This window comes from Ursus arctos, unplaced genomic scaffold (genome assembly GCF_023065955.2).
Source record: "Ursus arctos isolate Adak ecotype North America unplaced genomic scaffold, UrsArc2.0 scaffold_6, whole genome shotgun sequence".
NCBI classification, from domain to species: domain Eukaryota; kingdom Metazoa; phylum Chordata; class Mammalia; order Carnivora; family Ursidae; genus Ursus; species Ursus arctos.
The window spans coordinates 48,826,321-48,853,901 of record NW_026623078.1 but is presented as its reverse complement, the minus strand read 5'-3'; the positions used below and the strand labels follow the sequence as shown (position 1 = coordinate 48,853,901).

General features: G+C 37.8%; 1 protein-coding gene and 1 long non-coding RNA gene across 14 annotated transcripts in view; both read right to left on the bottom strand.

Annotated features, from left to right (window-relative positions):
• The window catches only part of LOC130542950 (uncharacterized), a 32,653-nt gene extending 9,971 nt beyond the window's left edge, over window positions 1-22,682 (bottom strand). The window contains exon 1 of the long non-coding RNA XR_008957881.1: window positions 441-22,682. This is a non-coding gene — a long non-coding RNA (uncharacterized LOC130542950). The remainder of the gene's footprint in view (window positions 1-440) is intronic.
• The window catches only part of CPQ (carboxypeptidase Q), a 440,125-nt gene that overhangs the window by 315,274 nt on the left and 97,270 nt on the right, over window positions 1-27,581 (bottom strand). The gene's annotated exons all lie outside the window — the stretch shown is intronic.

The window sequence follows — 27,581 nt, the reverse complement described above, 5'->3', positions numbered from 1 at the left end:
TCTATCTGATGGAAACTTTCTATCCCTAACTTGGAGAAAGGTAGAGAGAAAGCAACAGTCCTTCCAGTAATTGAGTCTAGTTAGCCATCCATATGTTTGTGTCTACAAGATGCCTAACTACCAGACATATGAACTGTCTTAGAGACCATCTCTAAGATTTAACATATTATCTTACGCAGCACAATGCACTTGCTAGCTGCTACACAGATTATAAACTGTAGACACAGAATAATTGTTGATGAGTGACCCTTAAATATATAATATAGCTTTATCCTTTCCCTCTTCATTTAACCTACTTTGAGAGTGTTCCTAAGACTGTCTCTTCAAGCAGGCTTACTTGGTGGTCACTTCAGAAAAGATTTAATTATAATAAGAATACTGAGCAAACATTTATGTAGTTCTTATAGTATACCAGACACTGTTCTAAATGTTTTACTTACATTAACTCTTGATTCTCTCAACAACTCTATGATATAGATACTTTCATGATCCTCATTAAACACAGGGTATTTTATTTATTCATAATTGCATTTTATTTATTTGTTTCCAACTTTATTACCAAAAGAATCTGAGGAGACCTATAAAAATACATTGAAAAAAGAAAAATAAATCAATGAAGAGAATTCAGGTGTAGTAAAATAATACCATGGTTAATATTATAGAAGAAAATACATGTCATAAGTTTTGTGCAGTTGCTAGAGAGGACTATAAATTTAGCTATAAACTTCCTGGCAAACAAAGCAAAGAGTGAAACATAATTAGGCACAAAATAGAAATACAAACCAGTTGTCAGGAAAAGCACAAATTTACTAACAAAAAAGTTATTTTGTGGGTCATCATAAAGAAAATGCCATATGATATAATAGTAGACAAGAGTCCATTCCTACCACAAATATAACATATGGGGACATTGTTCTCTTCCCTCATATCCTCTTTCTCTCTCTTTCAGTAATAGAACCTTTTAATACTGATGGAACATGACTACTTAAAAACAAACAACAACAACAAAAAAAAAGAGACTAATTTTTCAACTTCTTTGTAGGTAGGTATGACCATGTTACTTATTAGGGAAGGCATGTCTTTATCGTCCTCTTGACTCCTTCCTGGTCACTCAAATGCAGATGGAAGATGCCATCTTTTAATGGGGTAGAGTTGAAAAGGAACATCGGGACAGGAGTCTAGGTTCCTAACCCATGGAGCACAATTACCTAGAATTTTATATGACAGAGAAAGAAACTTCAATCTTGCTTAAGCTACTGCTATTATTTTGAGCTTTCTATCATTCCTAGCTAACTAAATAATGAGGGGGGACAGAAACCTCCTTCAAATTTGGGGATATTTAAACTGAGAACTGAAGGATTATGCTAAGGGTCTATCCACTAAGAAGAGTGATGACAAAAGTACTCCTTCCAGAAGCCTTAAGGCAGGAGAACATTTCTGAGGAACTGAAGGAAGATCATTTGTCTGGAGTGTAGTGAGAAAGCGCAAACTGAAACATGAGACAGTCTGGGAAAAAGGCAAGGACCGTATCATGCAGGGCCTTGTGGGTCATGGTAGAGTTAAAATTTGTTCTATGGTCAATGGAAGAATGCGTGCGGCAAACAGTTGTCCCTCAAACATTTGTTGAATGAGTTTTTTACATGTATATTAAAAGATAACTCTTTGTGATGATAATTTTTCTAGGCAGAAGGACGTGGCAAGAGCCTTATGATAAAGAACACAGCTCTTGCTTTCAAAGAGTAGAGAAGGGAGAGACTTGAAGAGGTGAGACTGACTGAAAGGAAAGATCTAGACAAAGATGATGGTGGCCTGGTCTAATTCATAGAAGAAATAAAGAAGGGAATGAATTTGCAATATATTTTAGAAATAGAATCAATAGGTTTTGCTGAATGATTTGATGTGTAGACAGAAAGAAGGGTACAATGAGGGGGGAAGAGAATGATTTGATGAGAATTAAAAAACAAAGAGTTAAAGTATAGATTCTCTATCAAAAACTTGGAGTGAATGTGTAGTCCATGTTATCAATTCAAAGCAGGGCAATCCATATTGACGAGACAATTGATATCCTCCTACAAAATCAAGACTAAGAACACATGTCTGAATCCATGACCACCATACTACTACTGGTTGGTAGCCAATGAGCTCTGATTTTCTTCAGAATACAGTTGCCCAACACAGGCAAATAAATGGGTAATCAAGGCCCCACATGTACTGGAAAGGATCTGAAAGATATAGACATTTCCCTACCCTCAAGGAATTTAATATGTAAATACTTAACTAGTCTACAAATATATTAGCCAAAAAAAAATACATTAATATATTAATACATTAGCCTATAAAAGCATAAAAGTAAACCATGCTAAATATGTGATTTGGACAAGAAGAGTTTCTGCTATCAGAGAATGCTCAGTATCCATATCTTCATCTTATCTTTGTTCCTACTCTCTCATCTCAGTAGGCATTGTCCCTCTTTTCTGAGGCAATCCTTCAACTTGTGCTCTGCTTTCCTAAAAAATTGAGTTAAATTAATTACCCATTCTGCTTCTTATTAAGCTGTACGCTCTTTGGCAAGTCACTTAAGCTCTCCAAACTTCAGTCTCTTTATCTATATAATAAATTCACGGCAATGTTATGAGGATGAAATGAGAACATGTACTTGAAACTATTGTGTAAATTAGATAATATAAAAATAAAACATATTCCTTTACCACCTTCCCATTTCTCTACTTCCCGTCATGGGCAAATTATATGAAAGATCTATCTACTCCTTCCATTATTCACTCATTTTCTCTCTCTCCCTCTCCTTAGTTGTTACTAGCTTTATTGAGATTAAGTTGACTTAACACACAATTCACCCACTTAAAGCGTACCATTCGGTAGTTTTTAGTATATTCACAAAGGTATGCAACCATCACCACAATAAATTTTAGAACATTCCATCACCCCAAGACAGACATCACAGCATTAGCAGACACACACCATCCACGTGTCCCACCACCACCACCAATCTACTAATCTACTTTCTATTTCTATGGATTTGCCTATTCCGGACATTTCATATAAATGGAATCATACCAAATGCATCCTTTGTGACTGGCTTTTTCCACTTATCCTAATGTTTTTGAGGTTCATCCATATTTTAACACATATCAATATTTCATTCCTTCTTATTGCCAAATAATATTCTATTGTGTGAATATACTCTTTTTAAATCCCTGCAGCAGTTGCTTCAGGACTCATCTTTGTATTCCCTATAGCGAATCATATGATGCCTGTGAGGGCTGTAAACCCCTGATATCAGCAATTACATATTACTCATTTCTATACCAAAAGTATGTGCACCCAGCTGGCATAAAGCAGGTGTTCAATAAGTCTATTCAATGAATGAAAGAATGATAAAGATTTAAAAATAATTTATTGAAATAATTTATATGTTGAGGGCAAGATCTATATAAATGCACATATCTAGATTCAGATTAGTATATTTCATTCATTAACCCTTACATAGCCCTAATAACTAATTTTACAAAGCAAACTGACTGCTTCCTTCCAAGTAGCCTGAATTTCTTAACTTAGAATGAAAGCTCCTTTGGAGCATACATTCATCCATATGTCCCTTCACAGTTTTGCACCAAAAATCTTTGGCTTTCCAGCTTCTAGTCTTTCTAGTGAAAAATGCATTGTTTCCAAAATAGTCAGAATAATAAGGCACTTATTTGCCTTCACAGCACTCATAATCCACAGTCTAAGTGATAAAGTCCCTGTAGTTTTGTATTCCACTACCAGGGCAGGGGGGTGGGGGGTGGGAATAGAGCTTAAGGAAACCAATAGATTGATTTTATGTCCATTAAAAAATGAAAGCTAACTTAAATGAAATTGGGTTTATTGTGTGGTCTCATCCTTAATAATACGAAAATGTATTATTCATTCAAGAAGTGCTTGATACCTGGGTAAGACCTAAAGAAAATTAAAAAAATAAATGTAAGACATTTCTTAGGCTGAAGTAACATAAATTAATTGGAAGTGATAAAATAATTAATCACATGCAATATATGGCTACCCAAATATCAGAATGAGGCCTGTTATAATGCCGATAGGATCCAGAGCAGGTGGACGTCAATCCCTGAAAGAACCTGCCCTGTCCAGTTGTCGAAATTAAAAGCCATTCACCTACAGGCTCTGCCTACGCAGGGCCTTGCAGTACGCCAGAGAATAACTGGAATGGTATGATGCATCTATCTGCTGTCTGAATGCCAGGGGTGATGAAAGTCCTAAGTACCAAGGTGAGCTGCTATCTTTCTAACTACCCCCACCTCATCCCCCACCTGTGGAGGCCAGTCTGACCACATATCCCCCAGGCCCTGTTTTTCATGGTAATTTCCTCAAGGACTCAAGTCCAGCCCCGAACACTAGACTGACAGTCCAGTGTCCTGAGTTTCTCACCTAATTCCTACTTGTCTTTTGGGATTGGCTCCTTCTTCCAGAATCTAATACATCAGCTCCCAGAATACGTCCTGATCTATAAGTAAAACGACAGACTGGAACCAAGAAATGACACATTGTCTGAACAGAGTCACCTAGAGGAGCACTGTTCCCTTACCTTGGAAAGTCACCCTGGAAAGAGTATCAGTGTGGGCAGCACCACTGCTCTCTGTGTCCCCCCTGAACTTAGTGAGTTGGAATGCTAATTTCTGTCAGCAGTCCCCAGGCCTCACCCACTTCCAATCTTAGTTTTTTCTCTCCTTTCCCATCAGAAATGCCTAGAATATCTCTTGACCAGATAGAAGAATGGCTGAGCCACAATGAGGTTCAAGTTGGAAGATGGTAAAAGTTATGCTTAGTTTGGAGCCAAATTCCAAAGGCCTCCACCTGCCACCTACACTGAAGTATTTGGACTCTTTCCTATTGTCATTGTGGGAAAGTGGGGGGGGGGGGCAGTGGAGGTTTATGGTAGGAGAAGAACAAAAATGAAATCACAGCTTGTATTATAACCACATCCTTCTGACCTAACCCCACAAGACCAAAATCACAGGAAGAAGTCTTTCACTCTATTTGAATGAGGGCCCAAATCATTGTCAGGCTTAATGACAAACATTTTAGCTTTCTTTAAGATGAGTATGTTGTTTCTTTCTTATGAAGAGAAGAAGTAACAGATACCAGCTCAGCTTGAAAAGAAAACCTTGAGAGGGACTCAGGATTTTCTAAAATCAAGCTCGGTTTTGTTTCTCTTGGCTGTTCTGGTAGCAACACTGTCCTTTCCTCCCATGTGAATGGTACTGCACGAGGCCCTTAGGATTTTACAAAAGATAGAGAAGACCCCATTCCTGTTCTCAAGGACTTCATTATCTAAGGATCCCTTCCAACCACTCTGTCATTCCCTGACCTCAACTGCCCTTACCCAGTTTCATGTTTGAACCTGAGACGTTTCAAACAGTCTGCCCAAGAGGAAAGATACTACCTCCCAATCACACTAGCATTTCAATCCCTCAAGCAATATTTTACAGCAATTACTTTCAAAAAGAGAAGTTCTTTATTATGCATGAGGCAAGAGACATAGACTAACCACATTTATTTTAATAAACAGTTATAAATTAATACATGCTGTTTAGTGAATAGACACACCATTTTTTAAAGTGCTTTTAATCCTTTTAAATTTTAATGTAAATTTAAATGTAATTAAAGATGAATGGCTGGGAAACATTTTTGCTATGGCATATAACCCAGTAATGATGCCAAACCATCTTGAAAGCATATAAAACTCCGAGAGGTTATGATGCTTTTTTCTTTTTTTTTTTTTTGGAGGAGTGGGGGTAGAGTGTAAACAGAAAAATATCTGTGTAAAAAAAAAAAAGGCTATACTGAAATAAAGTAGTGTTCCTAAATGCAAATACTGCTACAGTAGAATATGGAAAAGAATGCATTTTGTAAAAATGTGATATCTCTCTTTGGGTACTCCGAAGAGAATTGCCTCATAAGAATATATAATGGTAAATGAAAATAAAAATCAACAAAGAAAAGGAGTTATTGGGTTAATATCCCAACTATCAGAGTCACTAATGTGGATTTCTAAATAAAGCCCATAAACAACCATTTGGTTTATAGTCAAGTTCCTCTTCCTTTCCACTTACTCCCATTTACACCGTCACTCATGGGAAAATGCGATTTATGTAAAGTAAATAAGTACAAGTATTGGATTTATTCCCCAAATATTTTCACATCCTAACCAAAAACACATTTGGATAAATATCTATAAATGCTGCAAGAAGTTAGTGGCCCTTGACATATTTGAAAGGTTAAATCAACAAGGCAGTAAATGATTTTAAATTACTTACCAAGATTAGAACATAGGTTTAAATCACCTTGAAGTAGAAACACAGTTATTAATAATGACTATAATATAGACTTTTTGCTTTCTATTATAATTCTATCTCATAAATTTAAATATTTGCATAACATGCCAGTAAAATATTTCAGTATCTCTAACATTTTCTTGTCAATTTCATTTATTTTTTATCCTGTGTCTGAAAACAGTCATATTATCCATAATATTATTTTGATGAGTTCTTAATGTACCTCAAAATTTACACACTTAATTAGGTTTTATCCCATTTTGTTTTAAGCAATATCAATAAGGTTAGTAAAAATTAAAAATAATGACAAATCTAGCCAATTAGAGTGAATCAAGAGACTAGTGTTTATTCTGTTACCTAAAAATAAGACATAGTCCCCTTTATATAATCAAGGTAAAATATTATTTTTTAAAATGAAAACGTCTATGAAATGATGTAAAGAATACCACACTGATAACATTCTATAGGTCAGATTTTAGGACTTGAGGAAAATGGATCTTAGATACAGTGAAATTCTTTAGTCTTACAAAGTTCCAAAGACATCAGAAGACCTCCAAAGATCCAAAACATTTTATTAGCTTAAACTTGAAAGTTTCTGTGATAAATTATTTGAGCAGACTCCAACAATGAGAAGCAATTAAAATTTTATTTTGAAATGTAGCTTTGTTTATTTTTTTAATAAAGATTTATTTATTTATTTGACAGAGAGCACAAGCAGAGGGAGAGGGAGAAGCACACTCCCAGCTGAGCAGGGACTTGATCCCAGGACCCTGGGATCATGACCTGAGCCGAATGTGGGACTCAATCCCAGGACCCTGGGATCATGACCTGAGCCGAAGGCAGATGCTTAACTGACTGAGACACCCAGGCTCCCTGAAAAGTAGCCTTCTTTAAAAACAAAAAAACAAAACAAAACAAAACTTGGAAAACATTTCTCATACTTCTGTGTTAAGCTCTACTTGGTTTGTCATTTTAACATTTCTGGGTGCAATGTTTTCTATTAAGAACTTAGAGGACCCAGGGGCGCCTGGGTGGCACAGCGGTTAAGCGTCTGCCTTCGGCTCAGGGCGTGATCCCGGCGTTCCGGGATCGAGCCCCACATCAGGCTCCTCCACTATGAGCCTGCTTCTTCCTCTCCCACTCCCCCTGCTTGTGTTACCTCTCTCGCTGGCTGTCTCTATCTCTGTCAAATAAATAAATAAAATCTTTAAAAAAAAAAAAAAGAACTTAGAGGACCCAAAGATAAATAAGACAGGAGCCATGTCTTCAAAAATTTTACAGACTGGTTGGCAAATGCTTCCGTGCAAAATAACACAAGAGTGAATGGATTTGAAAAGTCTATAGATGTCTCTCACAAACAGAGGAAGCTCTAACTAGATGCCACAAGGAGTCAAGTAAACATGTCAATGTAACACTGAGGCTCCAGGTAAACAGTTGAAGGTGAACAGACTTTACCTAGTTGGTTTGGTTTGCATTACTATATCCTCGAGCTGAGGAATGACACTCTTCCAATGCTGTATGTGTCCAAACTGTGTTACTCTGTAGAGTACTTTCACATACATCTTTTTATTCATGTCTCACAACAATCCCATCCAGTGCAGAGAACTATTTCCCTCACTTTCTATCAGAGAAAACTAAGGCTAATACATTAAACAACTTGTCCAAAGTCACTCCAACCACTGAGATGCTGGGATTCTACCAGATTCCCTTCTTTTCCATTCTTTTCAATATCTCACTCTACCCCACCACAATTCCATGAGGCGCTCCCATTCATTCATTCTCAAACACTCACTGACCATCAGCAATGTGGTGGGCACCTGGGGTAAAAAGTGTGTAAGATATGGTGCCTTATCTCTAAAAGATTACCATCTTCTATGGAAGATAAATTCATAAAGAGCTAATTATAATCTGGTAAATGCAATGATAAAGCTGTCTTAACGTGCAGGAGTGAGGAAAAATCCAGGAGAGCCTCCTAGAGAAGGTGAATTCCAAACTGAATCTTCAAGGGTAGGTAGGAGTTTGCCAGGTGAGGGAAAGAGGAGGTGGGAGTCCCAGGGAGGGGCGGGGAGGAAGCTATTCCAGACAGGTATTGAGCATAAATGAACAGCAGCAAAGAGAGAAACAACAGGATGTATTAGCAAGTTTGGTGCTCTCAGAGACTAAGGCTCACTGCAAGAGATGAGGCTGAAAAATGTATTACTCAAAAGCTAAAACTGAAATATATAAACTATAAAGGAGATTTATGCTAATTTGTAATAGAATGTTCCTTTTTTTCTCTTTCAACATTACATTTTCTACTTTTTCACAAGCAAACTATTTCTACCTACTTCAACTTTTTAATCAGCTTTTTACTGAAGTATAATTTACTTACAATAAAATTCATTAGTTTTCAATATACAATTCTTTGAGTTTTGACAAATACATATAGTCATGTAACCACCACCACAATCAACCTACAGAAAATTCCCATCTCTTCAGAAAGTTCCCTCATGCCTCTTGCAGTCAATCCCTCCTTCCCATCCCTGACCCCTGGCCACCAGTGATCTTCTTTCCATCACTAAACTTTCGTCTTTTATAGAATTTAGAACACAGGGACTCACATGGTATGCAATGTTTTGTGTCTCTCTTCTTTCACTCGGCAGAATGCTTTGGAGATTCATCCATGTTGTGCTGTCCAACCAGCCTCCAATCCTCTGTGTTGCTAAATAGTATCCCACCATATGGACGCACCACACTGTGCTCATCTGCTCACCAAGTGATGGACATGTGAGCTGCTGCCAGTTTTTAGCTATTACGAATAAAACTACAGTGAGTAGTCACATACAAGCCTTTGTGTGGGCATGTGTTTTCCTTTCTCTTGGGTAAATATCTAGGAGTGGAATTGCTGGGTTTTATAATAAGCATATATTTAGCTTGATAGGAAACTGATTTCTAAATAAATTGGAACTGTGGGGCAATAATTGATCCTTCTCATTAAAGATTCTTTTGGTCACACAGCCCAAAGCACTTCTCAGCTGTCCCGCCCAATTCATGAATTTGGCATCGTTAACCCAGATATGTGTACCCCTTGCAGTTTTCAGAGCATGTTCACATGCACGATCCTATTTTACCCTTCTAGCAACTCTGTAAGATAGTCCTGGTTGATATTCAGCAGGTAAGTGTCAGAGACAACCTTACCAGATGTGTATGTTATCTGTCTGATTGGCTGACAGCCAAGCTAAACTGGCTGTCAGACATTCCAAATATCACTTTTGGAGTAGGTACTATAGGCCCCATTTGAAGACAAGGAAACTGAGGCTCAAAGAAGTTAAGGATCTTGACCACCATGAGACCTCAGAAAACATAAGGACAAAGGACTCCTACCTAGCACTTCTAAACTACTGTCTTTTCCACGTCTTGTGAGCACCACAAAGGAGAAAACAGATGGGTGTAGGGAATATTTGAACTATAATTAGATTAATAAAGAGGGTTCCTTTCTTCCCACAGACCTTGAGAAGAGTTTGTCCTATGATGTTCCCAAATTCAACTCTAGAAAATATTAGCAAAAATACGTTGAATTTCTCTCCCTAAAGAGGGACAAGAATAGAAAACAATATCAGAAATGCCAGAAGCTTCCATCTTTGAGGGGAGAGGGCGATAAGCCAAACTCTGTGATGACAAGGATCAGGGACTTTCCATGCTCTGTGTATCCAGGCTCATTGTGATCCCACAACCAACTCTGTCAGAGCCAGGCCAGACACCTGGCAGCTACAGCTCAACTATCAAGCCCCACTTCACTACTTCGTGAATTTTGTTTTTCTTTCTTTAGCTCAAAGAAAGATTCAAGTAATTTAAAAGGAGCTCTTTCCCCATTTTCATAAATAATAGCTATACTGCCACAATCTTACCAACCTTCCTAAAAGTCACTAACAAACATTTAGTTTGATAAAACTGAATAGAATACAAATGAGGACAAAATTAACAATACCTGGATCCAACAGCAACCCCAAGATGCAGTCATGGTCTCCATAGAGTGACTTGTAAAAGTAGCAACAGCACCAAATCCCCGCTTTCCAAGGCCATGGAAAGTGCATTTTTCTTTTAGGGGTGCGAATCGCTCACATATGTTCACCCTGGCATTGTCCCTGGTCCCAAGCTTAATATATTCAACTGTCTGACAACCCGAAACGGGAAAAGAGCTTTTCAAATCTAAATATAAACATACTTTATTTTCAAGGTTGATCTGGGTCTGAATACAATCTGTCCTTACAATTTAGTATCTAAGACTCATCCTATGTATCCTGGATCAGTGAGTCCAAAATTGAGCGTTGAAGAAACTACAGTTGTACTTACCTTCATGAAGCAGAAGTTTCTTGAGACAAAATTACCAGAAGTTATTGGATGAATGATCACCAAGATACATATAGTTTGGTGAAAAGAGCAAAGAGCATTAACTGTGCAAGTAGGAAAGGAAGGTTTCTACCCCAGACCACCATGGGAAGGATCCATGGACAACCGTTCAGAGTGGTTTTCTCTGGAAAAGGCAACAGGGACCAGGGGTCAGGGGTCAACAAATACTTACTTTCCCTTGCATTGCTAGACTTTCCCTTCATTGTGGTCATATATTAACACCCTCTGCCCCCGTTTCCCCATTTTAATAAGTCATGAATATGGTAATTACATAAAAATAGAGATAATATAAACATACTTCAATTTCCTTACATCTTAATACTTTGTCATCTTTGCTTCAGTTCTTATTTTCTTTAAATAAATATCCATAGATTACAAATGTGCAATGTTTTATCTTCCCCATCCCATTCTCTTTTTTCTCCAGAGACACTTATTATCAGTGGTGTTCAAACTGTGCATGTGTTTGTACCTTCAATACATATAAATGTATAAACATAGCATTATTTGCGTGTTCTTTAACGTCATAGAAATTGTATGATAACTACCAATGTTTCCTCAACTCACTTTTTTAAATTCAGAGTTGTTTGTTAAAGTAATTCAGGCTGATCTGTGTAACACTGGTTCATCTATTTTAACTGTTTTCTAGTATTTCATTGTACAAACGTGCTCCAATTTATTTACTCATTCTCCCATAATAATAAGTTCTTATTATTACAAACAACTGCAATCAACACACATGTAGATGTCTCCTTCGAGACTGTGTGAGCGTGTCTGTAATGTGTGGGCCTAGACTCAGGATACGCTCATTTGCACAGGAGCTCTCAAGTGGCTGCAGCAGCTGCTCATTGCTCCATAGCACTTTGCTAAAGTCAAACTTTACAAGTTTTGTTAAATTTAAATATTATCTCATGTTTATTATATTTTCAATAAATATATAAGTAGGGGTGAGAGAAGGCGTATGGGACTCCAAGATGTCACCAAGGCCCAAAAAGACATACTGCTAAGCCAGTATCTCCAACTAAAAGAGCAGCAAATTCATTTAAAGCAGTGGCGGTCTCATCCCCTCATCCATCCCACCTCGCGCTAGTGATATCTGACTCCCCACCCTAAATCCCAGCCTGGTTCCATCGCCAGACATCAGTGCCCTGCTTAAAAGGGCTCTGGTGGCCACTCACATAAAATCCTATGGTTGACCCCATTGCCAGAGGTGGCTAGGATCCAGCCAGCTTCTAGACCCACCCGGAAGGTCATGGACAGCTCTATTACCAGCCCCGTTCAGCCAGGTTTCATTCCAACTGTGTCCTACTGTTGAAGGGAAATGAGAGAATGGCATCACTGCAGAAAAAATTCCCATGGCAACCAAGCGAGGTCATTGGTGTAACCGAATCTATATAAGGGTATGAGGGGAACAACTGACAGAGGTCCCAAGTTTCAGAAATCAATGGAAAAACTTCCACCTGGGACAACCTACAACGGGTGAGAGTCTGTCTCAGCAATTCTTTTTGTAACTGAACGAGACACACAGATCAATAACTGAATGGTAACGAACGTGATGATACCAACTGTTATCATGTAGCTTAGCAAACACTACATACAGGAAAAAAAAAAAAGACCCTAGAAATAACCGGAATATCCAATAATGAAGGACTCATACAATAAAATGCTATGTGCCAGGCAGTGAATGCTTTAAATGTATTACCTCATTTTGCCCTGACTCTAACCCTATAAGGTAAACACTATTACAATCCCCATTCTTGCAGAAAACAAAACAGGGCCTTTCAAATGTTAAATAATTTGGTAAAGGGTCACATTGTCAATTATGGATTAAATCAGGATTCACCCTCAAAGTCAGGTTCTGAACAACTGCTTTATATTCTCATTAAAAAGAGGAGAGGGGCGCCTGGGTGGCGCAGTTGGTTAAATGGCCGACTCTTGGTTTCCGCTCAGGTCATGATCTCAGGGTCCTCAGATTGAGCCCAGCATCGGGCTCCGTGCTCAGTGAGGAGTCTGCTTGTGGATGCTCTCTCTCCTTCTCTCTCTCTCTCTCTGTCCCTCTTGCCCTCTGCCCCTCTTCACTCATGCTCTATCTCTATCTCTAAAATAAATAAATAAATAGATAAACCTTTAAAAAAAAAGAGGAGGAATATTCACAATACATTGTAAATATATATAAATATTCAAATCCATAGAAAGAAATAGCATATGCATATAAGCAAAAATGTTCATAGTTCTTACTTTGGGGCAACAGAACTTCATATGAATTTCATTTTATTTTCTACTTGTGCTGTTCTTTATTTTTCAAATTTCTACATTTGAAAATAAATATATTACTTTCCTAATCAAGAAAATATTATTTTAAGACACTGTATGAAACTTACACTTCCCATTTGCCCATCCATTTGCTATTTGGTTTTTGTTCAGAACACAGATATTATCCATAGCTCCCACAGATGAGTGCTTAATAAATACTCTTCAAGATGAGAATAACATGTAAGTGCGGTCTGAGGGCAAATGTCTTATTCCATGAACTAGAGAGAGAATCAAGAGCCTTCTCAGAAAACAAAGCGCTGAATGTTTTGTGGTAATCTCCCCCAAATTAAGTAGAGAAAATGCACTTTAAGATAAGGTTCAGGAGCAGCATAATACGGTAGTCTGAGTTTTGTAAAAACAAAAACACATTTTGCATATTAGTTCTGTCACTAAAAGCTGCATTAGCTTTAAAGTCATCTGGATCATAGGAAGACTGACAGAGATAGGTTTTGAAATGGCAGCATAAAGGAGGAGAGGAATATTAGTAGGCAATGAGGCTAACCGTTGCCTGGGAAGTGGACATTGGCAATTACTTCATTGATCCCATACAACTGAGAGAGTATGAACTGTTTTTTGGTTTATTTGATGCTTAAAAAATCAAAAAACTAGATACCTTACTCAAAAAAACTCAGAAATCCTATCAAATACGAATTATGCTAACAATAATATCTGTAAGTACCATAGAAGCTGACGCCAGAGAATTTTTGTAACTTTGACCTGGTCACAGTAGTTAGTAGCAAAGATTAAAATCCAAAACTCTTCACGCCTAGTTCTCTACGCTTCCACTAAGAGATGCCAAATGAGGTTACCGTCTAACACCTCTACCCTTCTCCCCTCACCCTAGAAATAACGTTTATCCTAAGAAATGTAAGAACATGCGAGATGGCCTTAGCAAGGTTTTTTACAGTCTACCTTTGTACCTTTCCAGGCCCATCACCATCCTCTTCCATCTTCTCACCATGAACCTGGCTCCTCCAGTCACTAGGCAAGTATGTCTTATACTTTCACATCCTCATACCTTTGCTTGTCTTCTTTCCTGTCCTGAATATACCCTTTCTCCCTTCTTAGCCTCGGGGAATCCTTCATCCTTCCGTGTCATGTTCCTCTGAAGGCTTGTTCAACCCCCAGAGAGAACTAACCCGCTCCTCCTTGTTCCCATTTTACACCAGTCCTGGTTTGATTCATCTGTGTATCATCACCCCTAACCCTGTGCAGGGCATACAGTGGGTGCCAATACAGTAACCAATTACCAAGCATCAGTTAAGTGGCCAGTGTTGCCTTAGGGGCTGGAGAGACAGAGACTATAGGCATCCTGTGTCTGAATCGGGCTCACAGTACAGTGATTTGATAGAGCAGTAAACAGGAATCACTGTTGCGGCAGCATCAACAGAGGATTCAATAGTTTATAGAATTGAACTGAAGAAAATAAGAAATGTTACATGGGTGCAGTCAGTGATCACTCTGGTCCACTGTTAGCACTTTGTGGCATTCAGGGATGTTGCATAAGAGAAGATGACTGTTTTCTATGGAATCAACCTCAAAAGATCAGTGTATTCGAACTAACCCTATTATCTACTGCCTTCAGCCAACTTCCCTCCCCAGCCTTTCTCTCTGTGATATCACTATGGTTTTTCTAAGACCCAGACTTTAAAGCTTTGTAATCTTTGGTTACTCCCATTCCTCATCTCTCATATCCAAAATGTATTAATTGATCTTCATTTAATAATATTTGGTTCTCGATTTCTGAGATCATTACTCCTCCAAACTATTAGTCCCTCAAATCTGAATTCTCCCTGGTCTTTCTCCTTTCCCATCTATTTGTCACAGAACCAAAAGAATGTTTTCCAAAAAACGTTTATCCAAAAATTCCCCTATTTGTAAGTGTGCAGTAGTTCCCACTAACAATAAATCCAACCTGGCCCTGTCCTAGGTTTCCACCATTATTCAGACATCATCTTCCCTCCAATGTGTCATCTATATGCACCTTTCAGAAATGCCCTATACATTCCCTTGTCAAGTATATGTAATAAGTAATGATCACCAACAAAATGTACTTCTCAAGTTCTTCTTGGGAGAATTCCTATAGAATGTGGTTCCAAGGAAAATCTGATCATTCTTAAGCCCAATGGCAACTAACAAGGGTTAAATACAATTTAACCAATCTTGATAATTTCACCCTCAATTTCCTTCAGAAATACTGGATGGATGTCATCTGGTCCCAGTGGTTTGCTGATCACCCACTTTGTCAATCAGGAAAACCTCTAAGCTGTCTATTTCTAAAGAAAACAAATTTTCTTAATGTTTTCCTCAGAAAAATGCTTCAATTTAATGATACAAAGCTCTGAAACTTCCTGGAAATTTCCCATGCAATTTTTCAATACAAAGGAAATCAAGAATGTAAGGAGTCCCGTAAGACTTTGGCCTTTGAGCTCCCCTGGAGAAATCAAAGCACCTTCTGTTAATTGATATTATTGATGCATTTTCCCAATAGCCATCAAAATGGCACTGATTCTTAGGAAACCATTTTCAATGTGAAATTCATCACAAAATTTTTCTTTACTGCTATGAGTACAAAATATGTACTCACCAGTTTGCTTCAGGGACTGTAATTCTCAGAATACCATGGGGCTGTCAAAGAGGACTTTTACAGACTAAGAAAAAGATAAAAGTTTCAATGAAATTCAGAGCAATAATCTGACATAGCTGCAAATACAGCAGCTCTGGACTACCCTGTGGGTGAGGCAAGAACCAGAAACTAGGAGGCAGAAAACAAAAAGAGACAAAAAAGAGAGAGTCCAAACCAAAGAAAGAGACAGGGAAAAGAAAGGGAGATAAAGAAGGGAACAGAAAGAAAGGCAGAGATGGTTAGTAGAGAGGCACAGAGAAAGAGAGAGACAAGCAGACTAAATAACAGAGACACAAAGAGAAAAAGGAGAGACAGAATTCAAACTATGAAGAAGAAATACTTAAATTTCCTAGTTCTACGTGATTAAGTTCAATGCTAATTATAACCTTTTGATTACTGAACACATTTCTTAAATTCACGCACAACATCAGTTATCAAAAACCTATAGTTATTAACCAGTGATATTTTCTGTTAGGAAAAAGGAATCGGAGAGATTTGCTAAAGAAAAGGAAAGAATGAAATGTGAGCTGGATAAAATACCTGGATCCAACAACCCACATTATTTCAGCAGTAAGTCTACAGAGCACATCATCCATACTTGCAGAATCTCAAAAGAAAACCTCTTCCTGGAAGATTTTTCTTAACATTAAACATTGAGAATATCACTAATGTGATCTAAAGGTCCGACTATACTAAAGGCTCTACAAAGCAAATGAAAAGAGACATCAGCCCTGCCTCCAGAAGCTTTGAAACTAAGAAGACAGCAATGATAAAGATAAATATTATATGAAAACTAAAAACACTAAGTAAAAAGTCAGGATTTCACATTGTATAAGCATAAATCTGAGTGAATGTCATAAGATTATGGGGGAAGAAGAAACCAGGTAACGTTTAAAAAGTAAAAGAGAAGCAGCTTTCTTTTCTCTTGGAGAAAATGACCAATTAGCCAAATATCTACCTTAACTTCATGCCTCAAGCGGCAAGTCGATTTTTGTTTTTAATATCAAATGCGGAGTGCTGGGTTAATTACACTCCTTAATTCAGAGTATACCATCATCATTGGCCTATTCAAGGCAAATCTCTTTTATTTGCTTGTTTTATTTTTTTTATTATGTTATGTTATTCACCATTCAGTACACCATTAGTTTTTGATGTAGTGTTCCACGATTCATTGTTTGCGTATAACACCCAGTGCTCCATGCAATACATGCCCTCCTTAATACCCACCACCAGCCTATCCCAATCCCCCACCCTTCTCCCCTCTGAAACCCTCAAGTTGTTTCCCAGAGTCCATAGTCTCTCGTGGTTCATTCCCCCTTCTCTTTACCCCCCCCCTTCATTCTTCCCTTCCTTCTCCTACTGATCTTCCTATTTCTTATGTTCCATAAATGAATGAAACCATATGATAACTGTCTTTCTCTGCTTGACTTATTTCACTTAGCATAATCTCCTCCAGTCCCGTCCATGTTGCTGAAACTTATTTATTCTCTTTTAACCCCATTCCTCATTCCCACCTCTGCCCCACATCCTAAGTGGACAACCATTCTAAGATGTTTTTTGTTTATATGTCTTCTTATAAGATGTGAAATATTACTCTGTGTGCATGCAAAATTGTATTTATATCTATGCAAATGTATTATGCATTTCATTCTATTTTTTATTATTTTTACTCAGCTTTATGTATGTAAGATCCATCCATGTTGCTATTCATATATTAGACTGTTGATTCTGACTTCTGTAAAACATTCCCTGTAAAACATCCACCATATCTTGCATGTCTACTCTCCTAGTGAGGGACCTCCAGATGGACCCTACCCCCACAAATAAGGCTATCATAATTATCTTTGTGTATGTACCCTTAGATAACTCAATGACAATTTCTTTGGGAAATGTACCAAGGAAGTGAATTACTGGGTCATTGAGTACGAAAATATATTTAAGTTGGCTGAATACTACCAGTATATTCTCCAAGTTGATGGCACCATGCTCCATGCCCACCAATCAGTGCATGAGGGTTCCTGTGTCCTCCCAACCCCACCAACACATTTTACATCTCTGTTGTAAAATTATTTCATTATTTTTAAAATTTTCATTGTTCTGATTACTAATGAGCCGAGCACTCTCTATACACATGTTAGCTTTTAGGGTTCCTCTTCTTTAAATTATTTATTTAGAACCTTCGCCCATTTTTCTATGAGTGTTACTGTCTTTTTATTGTTGATTTCCAATAGTTCATAACGTACATATTAATCTCATAACAATTTCAGACAGTGTTAAGATCTTCTCCCATTTTGTCATCTAACAGGTTTCATTATGGTATCCTTCCTTGTAGAAATACTTAATTCTGATGCAATCAAATTCAGTAATGTTTTTGTTTTATGGTCTGTGTTTCTCAAGTTGTGTTTTTGTGAGAGTGTGAAGGCACATAGGAGATAGATGTGTAAGTCCCATTCTTAAGGGAACATCTAAGAGGAAAATAGAAATACCTGGGAGATGTGGTTAGAAATACCCACCATGAGGCAAGGTGAAGAGGAAAGTCTCTTGGGAAGGCATGACTTGGGGGAGGGTTAGGAAGGCTCTGTCACATATCAGCTGTGAGACCTTAAACAAAGTGCTAAACTTCTCAGAGCCTGTCATCTGTAACATGTGAACAATACCTAGCCCAAAAGACAATGTAAGTAACAGAATCTGCACAGTGACTAGTGTATAAAAGGCATTCAATAAATGTGAGTCCCTTTGCCCCTTCCTCCTCATTCCTACTCCCGTCATGATGCAGAGAGAAAATCTGTAATCTCTAACACTTTGGAATTGGATCCTTCAGCTGATCCTATACCTGCAAATTCCAAGAATCAGGTTCTCTAGAACACTTTTGCTCACACTGTGATTAGATAGCAGACAAAGATTAAGCCCTGAAAAAAAAACTGCAAGTCCTACTTCCCTGATGAGACCAAAGGAGGAGAAGAGGACAGGCGCAAATAACTAATTATCTGATGATGGGGCCTTGTGCACAAATTAGCTAGCACTTCACTAAGAAATGGATCAAAATTATTGGCTACGGAATGTCTTCCTTTGGTAGATATGCTAAGAATATGCAGGAAGGCTATTTTAAGTTCCTATGAGATGAATACAATAAGAGTTTGGAATATGCTTAAACTGCACTTTTCTAGACTTTCCAATCCATGCTGCTTAAATTTGCAGAAAGAATAGACTGAGGCAAACAATCTAATCATGATTTGACTGATGTTCATTTACCCTTCTCTTTGCTATGTGCCTTTCCTTTGGATGCTCACCAAAACTTATTGCTATTTGGATATGACAGGGACATAAAAGACATATGGAAACCACATAGGGCTAAAGGAAACTTGTTTGAGTATGAATACGTTTTTAAATATTACTTTTAAATATGTGATATTTCTCCCAATCTATTCATCAGATCAATGGGTATTTAATATGCATCTATTACATAACAGGCACTGAGCCTATTGCTAAAGGACATACCAAGGTAAGATGCAGCTTTCACCCTGGAGGAGGTCACAGTTTCTCAGCAGAGAGGACCATGTAAACAACTGACTTCAATAAATTGTGATCATTGCATTCTATAGGCAAAGTGCTAAGAGAATAGAGATGAAAAAACAATTAAGTTTAAGGTTTGGATTCAAGAAAGACTTAAAGAAAAGATCCATTTTAAATGAGTCTTTAAAAACGAGTAGGAATTCTCCAAGCAGAGAAGGGTTGGGTTGGGTTGAGTTAGAAATAGGGTTAGCCAGAGGTCCAGGAAGCAGCTTTTAAGGCAAATTGGTATGAACATGTCGAGGCAAGAGCAATTAGGCCCATGTAGCTGAAGCATAAGGTGTGTGGCTAGGGAGGAACTAGACATAAGCCTAGAAACACAGCCTGGGGTCACTTTTTAAAAGGTTGTAAGAATTCGAAGGATACCCTGAACAATGAAAAGATTTTAAGGAAGGGAGTGGCATAATGAGATCCATATTTTACAAAGACAACTGAAGCAGCGGTATTGAAATGGATCAAAATGAGACTGGGGTCAGGAGAATCACTTAGGAGATGATTATAACACTAGTCAGGAGATGTTAGGTCCTGAAATCTGATGCGACAGTGAGGATGGAAAAAAGGAGTCATGTGTGACATTTTAAGACTTGGTGACCAACAAAATGTTGGAACAAGATAAATGGAAAGACTTAATTCATTCAACTAATATTTCTTGAAGCTTTTCTGTGCATGAGACATCATGCTAAGGAGTAGGGCAAAGTTTTTCAACTTCAACACTATAGGCACTTTGGAATGGAAAACTATTTGTTGAGGGGGGGAAAGAGGCCTCTTCTATACATTATGCGATGTTTAGCAACATTCCTGGCTTCTACCCGCTGAAGGCAAGGCAAGCAGTACCCCGTCTCAGTCACAACTACCAAAAATGTGTCCAGACATTGCCAAATTTCCCCTGGGGAGCAAAACTGTCCCCAGTTGAGAACCACTGAAACTGGGATCTCTAACGCTAAGAGGCTTATTATCTAGCAGAGAAATGCTTATGGTATAAGCATATATAGAGTACAGGAAAAGCAGAAGGGAGGAAGAGGTCAATACCTGTTTGGGGATGAGCAAGCATTGAAAAAGTCTCCACAGAAGAGGCATTTGAGCTGAATCCTTAAATATGGGCATTCCAGGCAGAGAATAAAAACATGAAGGCAAGATACCACCTCAGACTTTAGATTTGAGGCTCCAAGCATGGGTGCCTGGGTGTGTGATAACATCATTAACGAATATGAGAAACAAAGGGGAGATAGGATGATGAGTTTGTGGGACTTGTAGAACATCCAGTAGTCCTTGGAACTGCAGATAGAAGTCAAGCACATATATGTACAATTAAAAGTCATAAGTATACAGGAAGTACCTAAAGCCATGGGACTGGATCGTATTACTTAAAGAAAATGTTTATAGGCAGAAACCTTTGAAAACACCAACATTTAAGATGAGGCCTAGGAAAGAGAAGCATCCAAAAGGAAACAGCAGAATAGATGAAGGAGAGAACCCACTTTAATTTATATGGCAAACTTGACAATCAGCCTAGAACATTTCTCTTCAATCCATCAGCATGCCAAAGGAGATATGCCCCCTATTTTTTTTCACGATAACTCTCCTTATATTCTTTTTAGTCCTTTTAAAGACACTACAATTCATTTGCTACAGAGGATCAAATTGCTATTGGTGGTATTATGCGTACTATATAATCAATGGGTATCTTTTTTTTTACTTGTTTATTTATGCAAAAAAGAATTCATATCATTTTGTTATCAAAGAGGCATAATGAAATGAGCATTGTGTTAGATATGAAAAATTGGCTTTCAACATCCATTCCAACCTTATTTATTTATATATGTATTTTTTTAAATAAGATTTTTTTAATTCTTTTTTTTTTATTTTTTAAAAGATTTTATTTATTTATTTGTCAGCGAAAGACAGAGAGAGAGCACACAAGCAGGGGGAGTGGCAGGCAGAGGGAGAAGCAGGCTTCCCACTGAGCAAGGAGCCTGATGCAGAACTCAATCCCAGAACCTGAGATCATGACCTGAGCCAAAGGTAGGCACTTAACCCACTGAGCCACCCAGGTGTCCCTCCAACTTCCTTTAAATGTGCTTTTCTGTATATAAAGACTAAAAACCTAAAAACTAAATTTCTTCCTACAGCTACGGTCCTAGAAGTAATTAAAGTGTCACCACTTTTATGCACTTGAACAAGATCTGGAAGGCAGAATTAGGTGAACGCTTCTTTCTACTGCTTCTACTATTTCAGAGGCAAGCACAACTGTGGCAATGTCTTAATTTCCTACAGCAACTTCTTGATAAAAGCCATTGCTTAATCTAAGAAAAGCAACAGAAGTCTTGGTAGCCTCATTCTACAGAATGGTTCTCAAATTCATTCCTGAGAAGGTCAAGTTATGAGGAAGTCTGCATTATGAGCGTTCCCAATAATTCTGAAAACAATTTAAAACCCTATAATATATCCACATGTGCTCTAAATTTAAACCCCGGTAGAGTAGTTCCACAACTAAACATTAACTGCTAGTCAATTCTGCACATTAAGCCCAGGCTAGTGCTGTCTCTACCTCTCTCCCTCCCACTCCTAAATCACCTCCATGAAGAAAATCACGAAATACACATACTTTGACATGACTCAGCAGAAGTACCAATCAGCACACTCAGCCCAAAATCTAAGTCCCAGTTGACTGGATTCTTAAGCTTGTAAGTGCCGTTTCAAGAGCAAGACACCCACCAGTCTGCAAACCATGAAGCTGATGTTCTAAAGGCTGTGTAAACTGAGCTAAAGAACTCAGTTTCTTAGAGCACTTTGATAGGGCAGAGGGAGCATAAATTAGTCAATTTTGCTGTTTTACAGTCTTTTAACTATACTCCAGGGACAGCCAGCCTTCTGCAAAAATGAGAAATAAATAAGTTCTTAAGAAGAAATGAAAAAGGAGACAATGAATCAATACAAAGCATTTCAATAGCTTCAAAAAATCAATTTGAATCAGGTGACAAAGAATTTAGATCTTTATTATGTAATGAGTTCCTATATATCAATTAGAAAACCCTTAAAGTACCAATTGAAAAGTAGGCAAGCGATATTCACAGATAATTTATAGAAGAAAAATACAAGTAATCAATAAATAAATGAAAATATTAGTTTCACCAATAAGCAAAGAAATACAAAATAAAATAATAGTGAAATATCATTTTAAGCCGATCAAAATGGCAAAGATTAGAAAAAAAAAACCTAATGCATATGAAGACACAGGGATTAGAGATTAAGATACACTGCTGACAGGACAGTAGATGTGTACAATTTTCTGGAAAACAATTTAACAAATATACCAAGAGCCTAAAATATCAGTATTTATATTAAAATTTGAATAATTAAATATACTATTTACATTGTATTATAAATTTATATTATAATGTTATATAAATTCTATTGTATTAATATTTCACATAATTAAAAATATTTGGACAAAAAAATGGTTTCTAAGAATTTATTTCCATTTTTTATATCTATAGGAGTAGTTTCAAAGTTATTTTTTGCCACCCTCTTAAGACTCCCTAGAATATCCTAATCATTCTTCTCTTTCTGATATTCATCAAAAACATAAAAAAATCTCCTTTGAAAATCTATTCTTACTTCTGTATTACAGGGTCTGTGTAGTTATGTTATTTGAAACAGTAGGAAAAAAAGGAAGAAAGAAATAACCAAGATTCCAATAGGAGGGGTTTGGCTATGTTATTAATTGTATATTTGTGTTTTTTAACCATTAAAATTTATTTCAAAGAATATTTATTAATATGTGGTAAATGTCCACCATATATGGCATAAAAGGACACAAATATATGTAGTTTCATCTCAGATTTATAAAACAAAAATATGGGGTGCCTGGGTGGCTCAGTCAGTTAAGCATCCAACTCTTGGTTTTGGTTCAGGTCACCATCTTGTGGTAATGAGATTGAGCGAGCCCCTGTCAGGTCTGTGCTCAGCAGGGAGTCTGCTTGAGATTCTCTTCCTCTCCCTTTCCCCTGCCCCTCCCCTGCTCACACATGCACACATGCACGCTCTCTAACATAAATAAATGAATCTTTAAAAAATAAATAAAATAAGACAAAAATATATGTGCATATGGAAAAATCAGAGAAAAATTAAAATGTTAACAATGATTCTGGGAGAAAAGATCACAGACAATTGTTATTACTTTTATATTTGTGTACATGTTTTCTATAATGACCAAGTATTAGTTTTAAAATCAGAAAAATCTAAGCAAAATACGATGGGTCAACAACATCATTGATAATTAGAAGGAACCACTATTTTTTTATTACTACAAGTGAATAATATTCTAAGGAAAGACCTACCTAAAATAATTCACTGTTCCTCAAACATTGAATGAATAACTAATAAGCACTGAGTACGGTGCTAGGTGCTGAGGATAGAGAGATGGATAAGATTCAGTCCAGTTTGGGGCGCCTGGGTGGCACAGCGGTTATGCGTCTGCCTTCGGCTCAGGGCGTGATCCCGGCGATCCGGGGTCGAGCCCCACATCAGGCTCCTCTGCTATGAGCCTGCTTCTTCCTCTCCCACTCCCCCTGCTTGTGTTCCCTCTCTCGCTGGCTGTCTCTATCTCTGTCGAATAAATAAATAAAATCTTAAAAAAAAAAAAAAAAAAAGATTCAGTCCAGTTTTTCAGGAGCTCCCAGGAGCTCCCAATACAATATGCAACATACAATATTTTGGGAAAGCCCAGTACCTCTATAGAGATGCCAGTCTCCACAGAGGACTAATAAGTACTCAGTGATTTGCTGTTTGGGGTTCAGAGACTATATACCGAGACCTACCGAGTTACGTCTACAGAGGAAGGGTTAACAACACTCCGCCCAAGTTCCTCTTTCTTGCCCATATATCAGCCTTTCTTGGATTTGGCTGCTGGTTCTCATTCTTTCAGTCAGTCCATTTAAATCTTATGTCAGCTGTTATCTCAGGATTGATTTGAAATTATACTTTTGTCCTGTCTTACTTCTAAGTTTTGCTCAGTATCTTCATCTTACTTGGCCAACTTACATCTGTCTTCTTCCACTTCTCCATAGATAACTCACAGAGCCCTAACCCTGACACACAAATAAACTAACATTCACTGTAATACTCAACTCTAGAACTGGATGGTTAAAAACAATCACCTCTGGTTTTATAAGGAATCTACTCCATAGCATATGCCTGGGAGAACCCCCGCTCTCATGAACTTTAGCTTCACTGATCCGTTGTGGATTCTTAGAAAAATCACAACCTTTTCAATCTGGAAGAGACCTTACAGATTCAAATGTCAGACATCTCTCGTCTTTTTTTTTTTTAATAATTTTTTATTATGTTATGTTAGTCACCATACAGTATATCCTTAGTTTTTGATGCAATGTTCCATGATTCATTATTTGCGTATAACACTCAGTGCACCATGCTATATGTGCCCTCCTTACTACCCATCACCGGCCTAGATATCTCTCATCTTACAGGTGACGAAATTAAGGTCCATAGAGATTAAAAGACTAGACCAAGGTCACACAACTAGTAGGTGGCTAAACCAAGGACACAACATGGGTTTCCTAAGAGATGAGCACCGCAGAGCACTACCTGCATATAGAGGTCCCTTCATGTTGGCTTCACACTATCTCCTGTGGGAATTTTTCCATACCTGGTTCAGCCTAACTCTCCAGTGTCCTCCAAGCTGAAAATAGCCCAGTTGCCAGACAACTGTTTATCTGCTTTGAGCCCCATGGAATAAAGAGTGCGGTGAAAGTGAGTCTTGGAACACTACAATAGATTCTAGTGAGTAAAATTCACTTCTCCTGGGTTTTGAAGGCCCCAGGAGCAATCAGTAACTTGGCTCAGTTTTCAGTACCAGGAGGATAGCCAAGGAAGATCAGGCCCAGCCACAGAATGAGAAATGAGGATAAGAAAGAAACAGGAATGAGAAAACATGTCCAAAAAGAAAGTGCAGACACCAATATATTCTGCTGTCACAGTACAGGTATCAGCAGCTTTTGAGACAGATCTGTTTCAGTCAGATGGCTAAAAAGGAAAACCTTATATAAGTGAAAAGAACGTTAAAGTATTTGCATGTGAGGCAATATAGTCTAATAACTAAAAGCACAGACTTCTGAGTTTGACAGTTGGCCTCTTGCTAATTGTATAACCATAGGCAAACTACCTCACCTCTTGGAGTCTGGTTTTCTCATCTGTAGAAAAAAGGGCTAGACCTTTTAAGATAGTTGGAAAGATTAAAAAGGAAAAAGAAGTTATACATAATCTGGTGCCCAATACGGATTACTGAATAACAGAGGCAACTAAACAAAACTCCTGGTTGACACTATAGAACCCAGGCTGAGGGGTTCCCCTAATATCGCAGAGGTCACCTCTTCATGCAGTCTCAGAGAAATCAAAACAGACTACCCCAGTGGTACTTCAGAATGGTGCAGGGAGAAACCTGGCAGATCTGTCCTCTACAAAACATTTAACTGAGAAAAAATATTTTTTTAAAAAATCACTTAAAGTCTCGAAAAATTGTCTTAAGGGTCTAAAGCAAATGGAGAAACATTCATTCAAGAAAACTACTATATCTGAGAATAATGAGAGTCTATAGCATGCGGGCCATAACCTCCTTCTTCCCCCATCCCCAGTTCCATGTTATAAAAACACTATTATGGGCACTCCACTCCAAAAGGGCTGAGGCCCTATTCCTCTACCCAGCCCCAACTCATATGGTAAAAATCCTACCCTAAGTATAGCCACCAATAATATTTGGATCCTGATCCAAGACAGATCCTCTGTCTGTCTCAGTTTCCTCATAGGCAGAGGCCCCACGCTGGGAGAGGCAAGCTGAGAAGACCAGGAGCTACCACCCTCCCCTTCTAGCACCTGCTAAGGATATCACTCTGGGAGAAAAACGCCATTATCACTGTGCCTAGTTCCTGGGAAGTAGCAAGGTTCTTCCAGCAAAGAGGCAAGCAAAGAAAAGGAAGAGCTTTGCAGTTCTTACCCAGGACAGTGACTGTATTTGGAGCAGAACATAGAGAATCCCATGCCTAAGGGTGTTATTCAAAACAATGGACAGCTTGGAAAAAAACAATTAAAGGAGTGCTAGAAAACAACTAAAGGAGTGCTAGAAGCTTCATGATACTGCTAGTAACAAGCAAAATGGCAGAGCAATCCAAAGTTTAACAGAAAGAACCAAGAAAAGAAACAACCATGAAAAGCCTTCTTGGGATCACAGTAAACCCTGGTGACTGGAAAAGCTATGCACGTGTTCCTACTCAGGAACAATCAAAACAGGACCTAGGTCAGATTGAAAAGTTTTCCCAAGCTGCACACAGATCCATCAACAAAGGGCAGAAGCATCACTGGCATAAGAGGATTACACACAAACTCTGACCAAACGCAATCTGAATAATAAGCTATTCTGATACAGAGGAAAATACCGTTAAGCAAGATATAATAAAATCACCTGGACCCCACAAGGTGGAAGAGTATGTGCATGCCCAAGGCATGCTGATGGTAGAGAGAACTTCCAAGCTACTAGATTGTAGCTGAACTTGGGGCAAAAACATAAACTCCTTAAGTTTTAATAACAGCCCCCAAGTCATATGTACATCCAACAGTAAAGGGGGAAAATATAACTGACTAATGAGATCTGTGTAAACCTTTGACCAATAATTAGTTTATGGGGATCCAGGGCTGACTCCTAGTGAGCCAGACTAGAAGTTAAAAAAGGAGAAAAAAGCACTCTAAACAGGGACATCAGAATCTGTACACTGTGAGAGAAACTGACTTTATAGAGTTAGTATAACCAAATCATTAAACAAATAAAGGGCAAAGCAAACAACAAAAACAACATCAACCTCCATCAGGCAGGAGAGGGAAAGGGAGAATCAGTATCAAGAGTTGCCAGAATATATTATTTTAAATGTTCAGTTTTCAACAACAAAAAAAATGAGACATGAAAATAAATAGGAAAGTGTGACCAAAACATAGAATAAAAAGCAGGCCATAGAAACTGCCTTTGAAGGGGCCCAGTTGTAGGATATATGAGAAAAAGACTTCAAAGCAGCTTTTATAAATATGTTCAAGGAACTAAAGAAAACCATACTTAAAGAATTAAAGAAAAGTATGATGACAATGTCTTAGCAAATAAAGAATATCAATAAAGAGACAAAACTTGCAGGAAAAAAATTCTGAAGCTGAAAATTATAACTGAAAAGACAAATTCAGTAACGGGCTCAACAGTATATTTAAACTGGCAAAAGAAAGACAAAGTGAACTTGATGATAGACTGATACAGGTTATATAACCTAAAGAATAGAGAG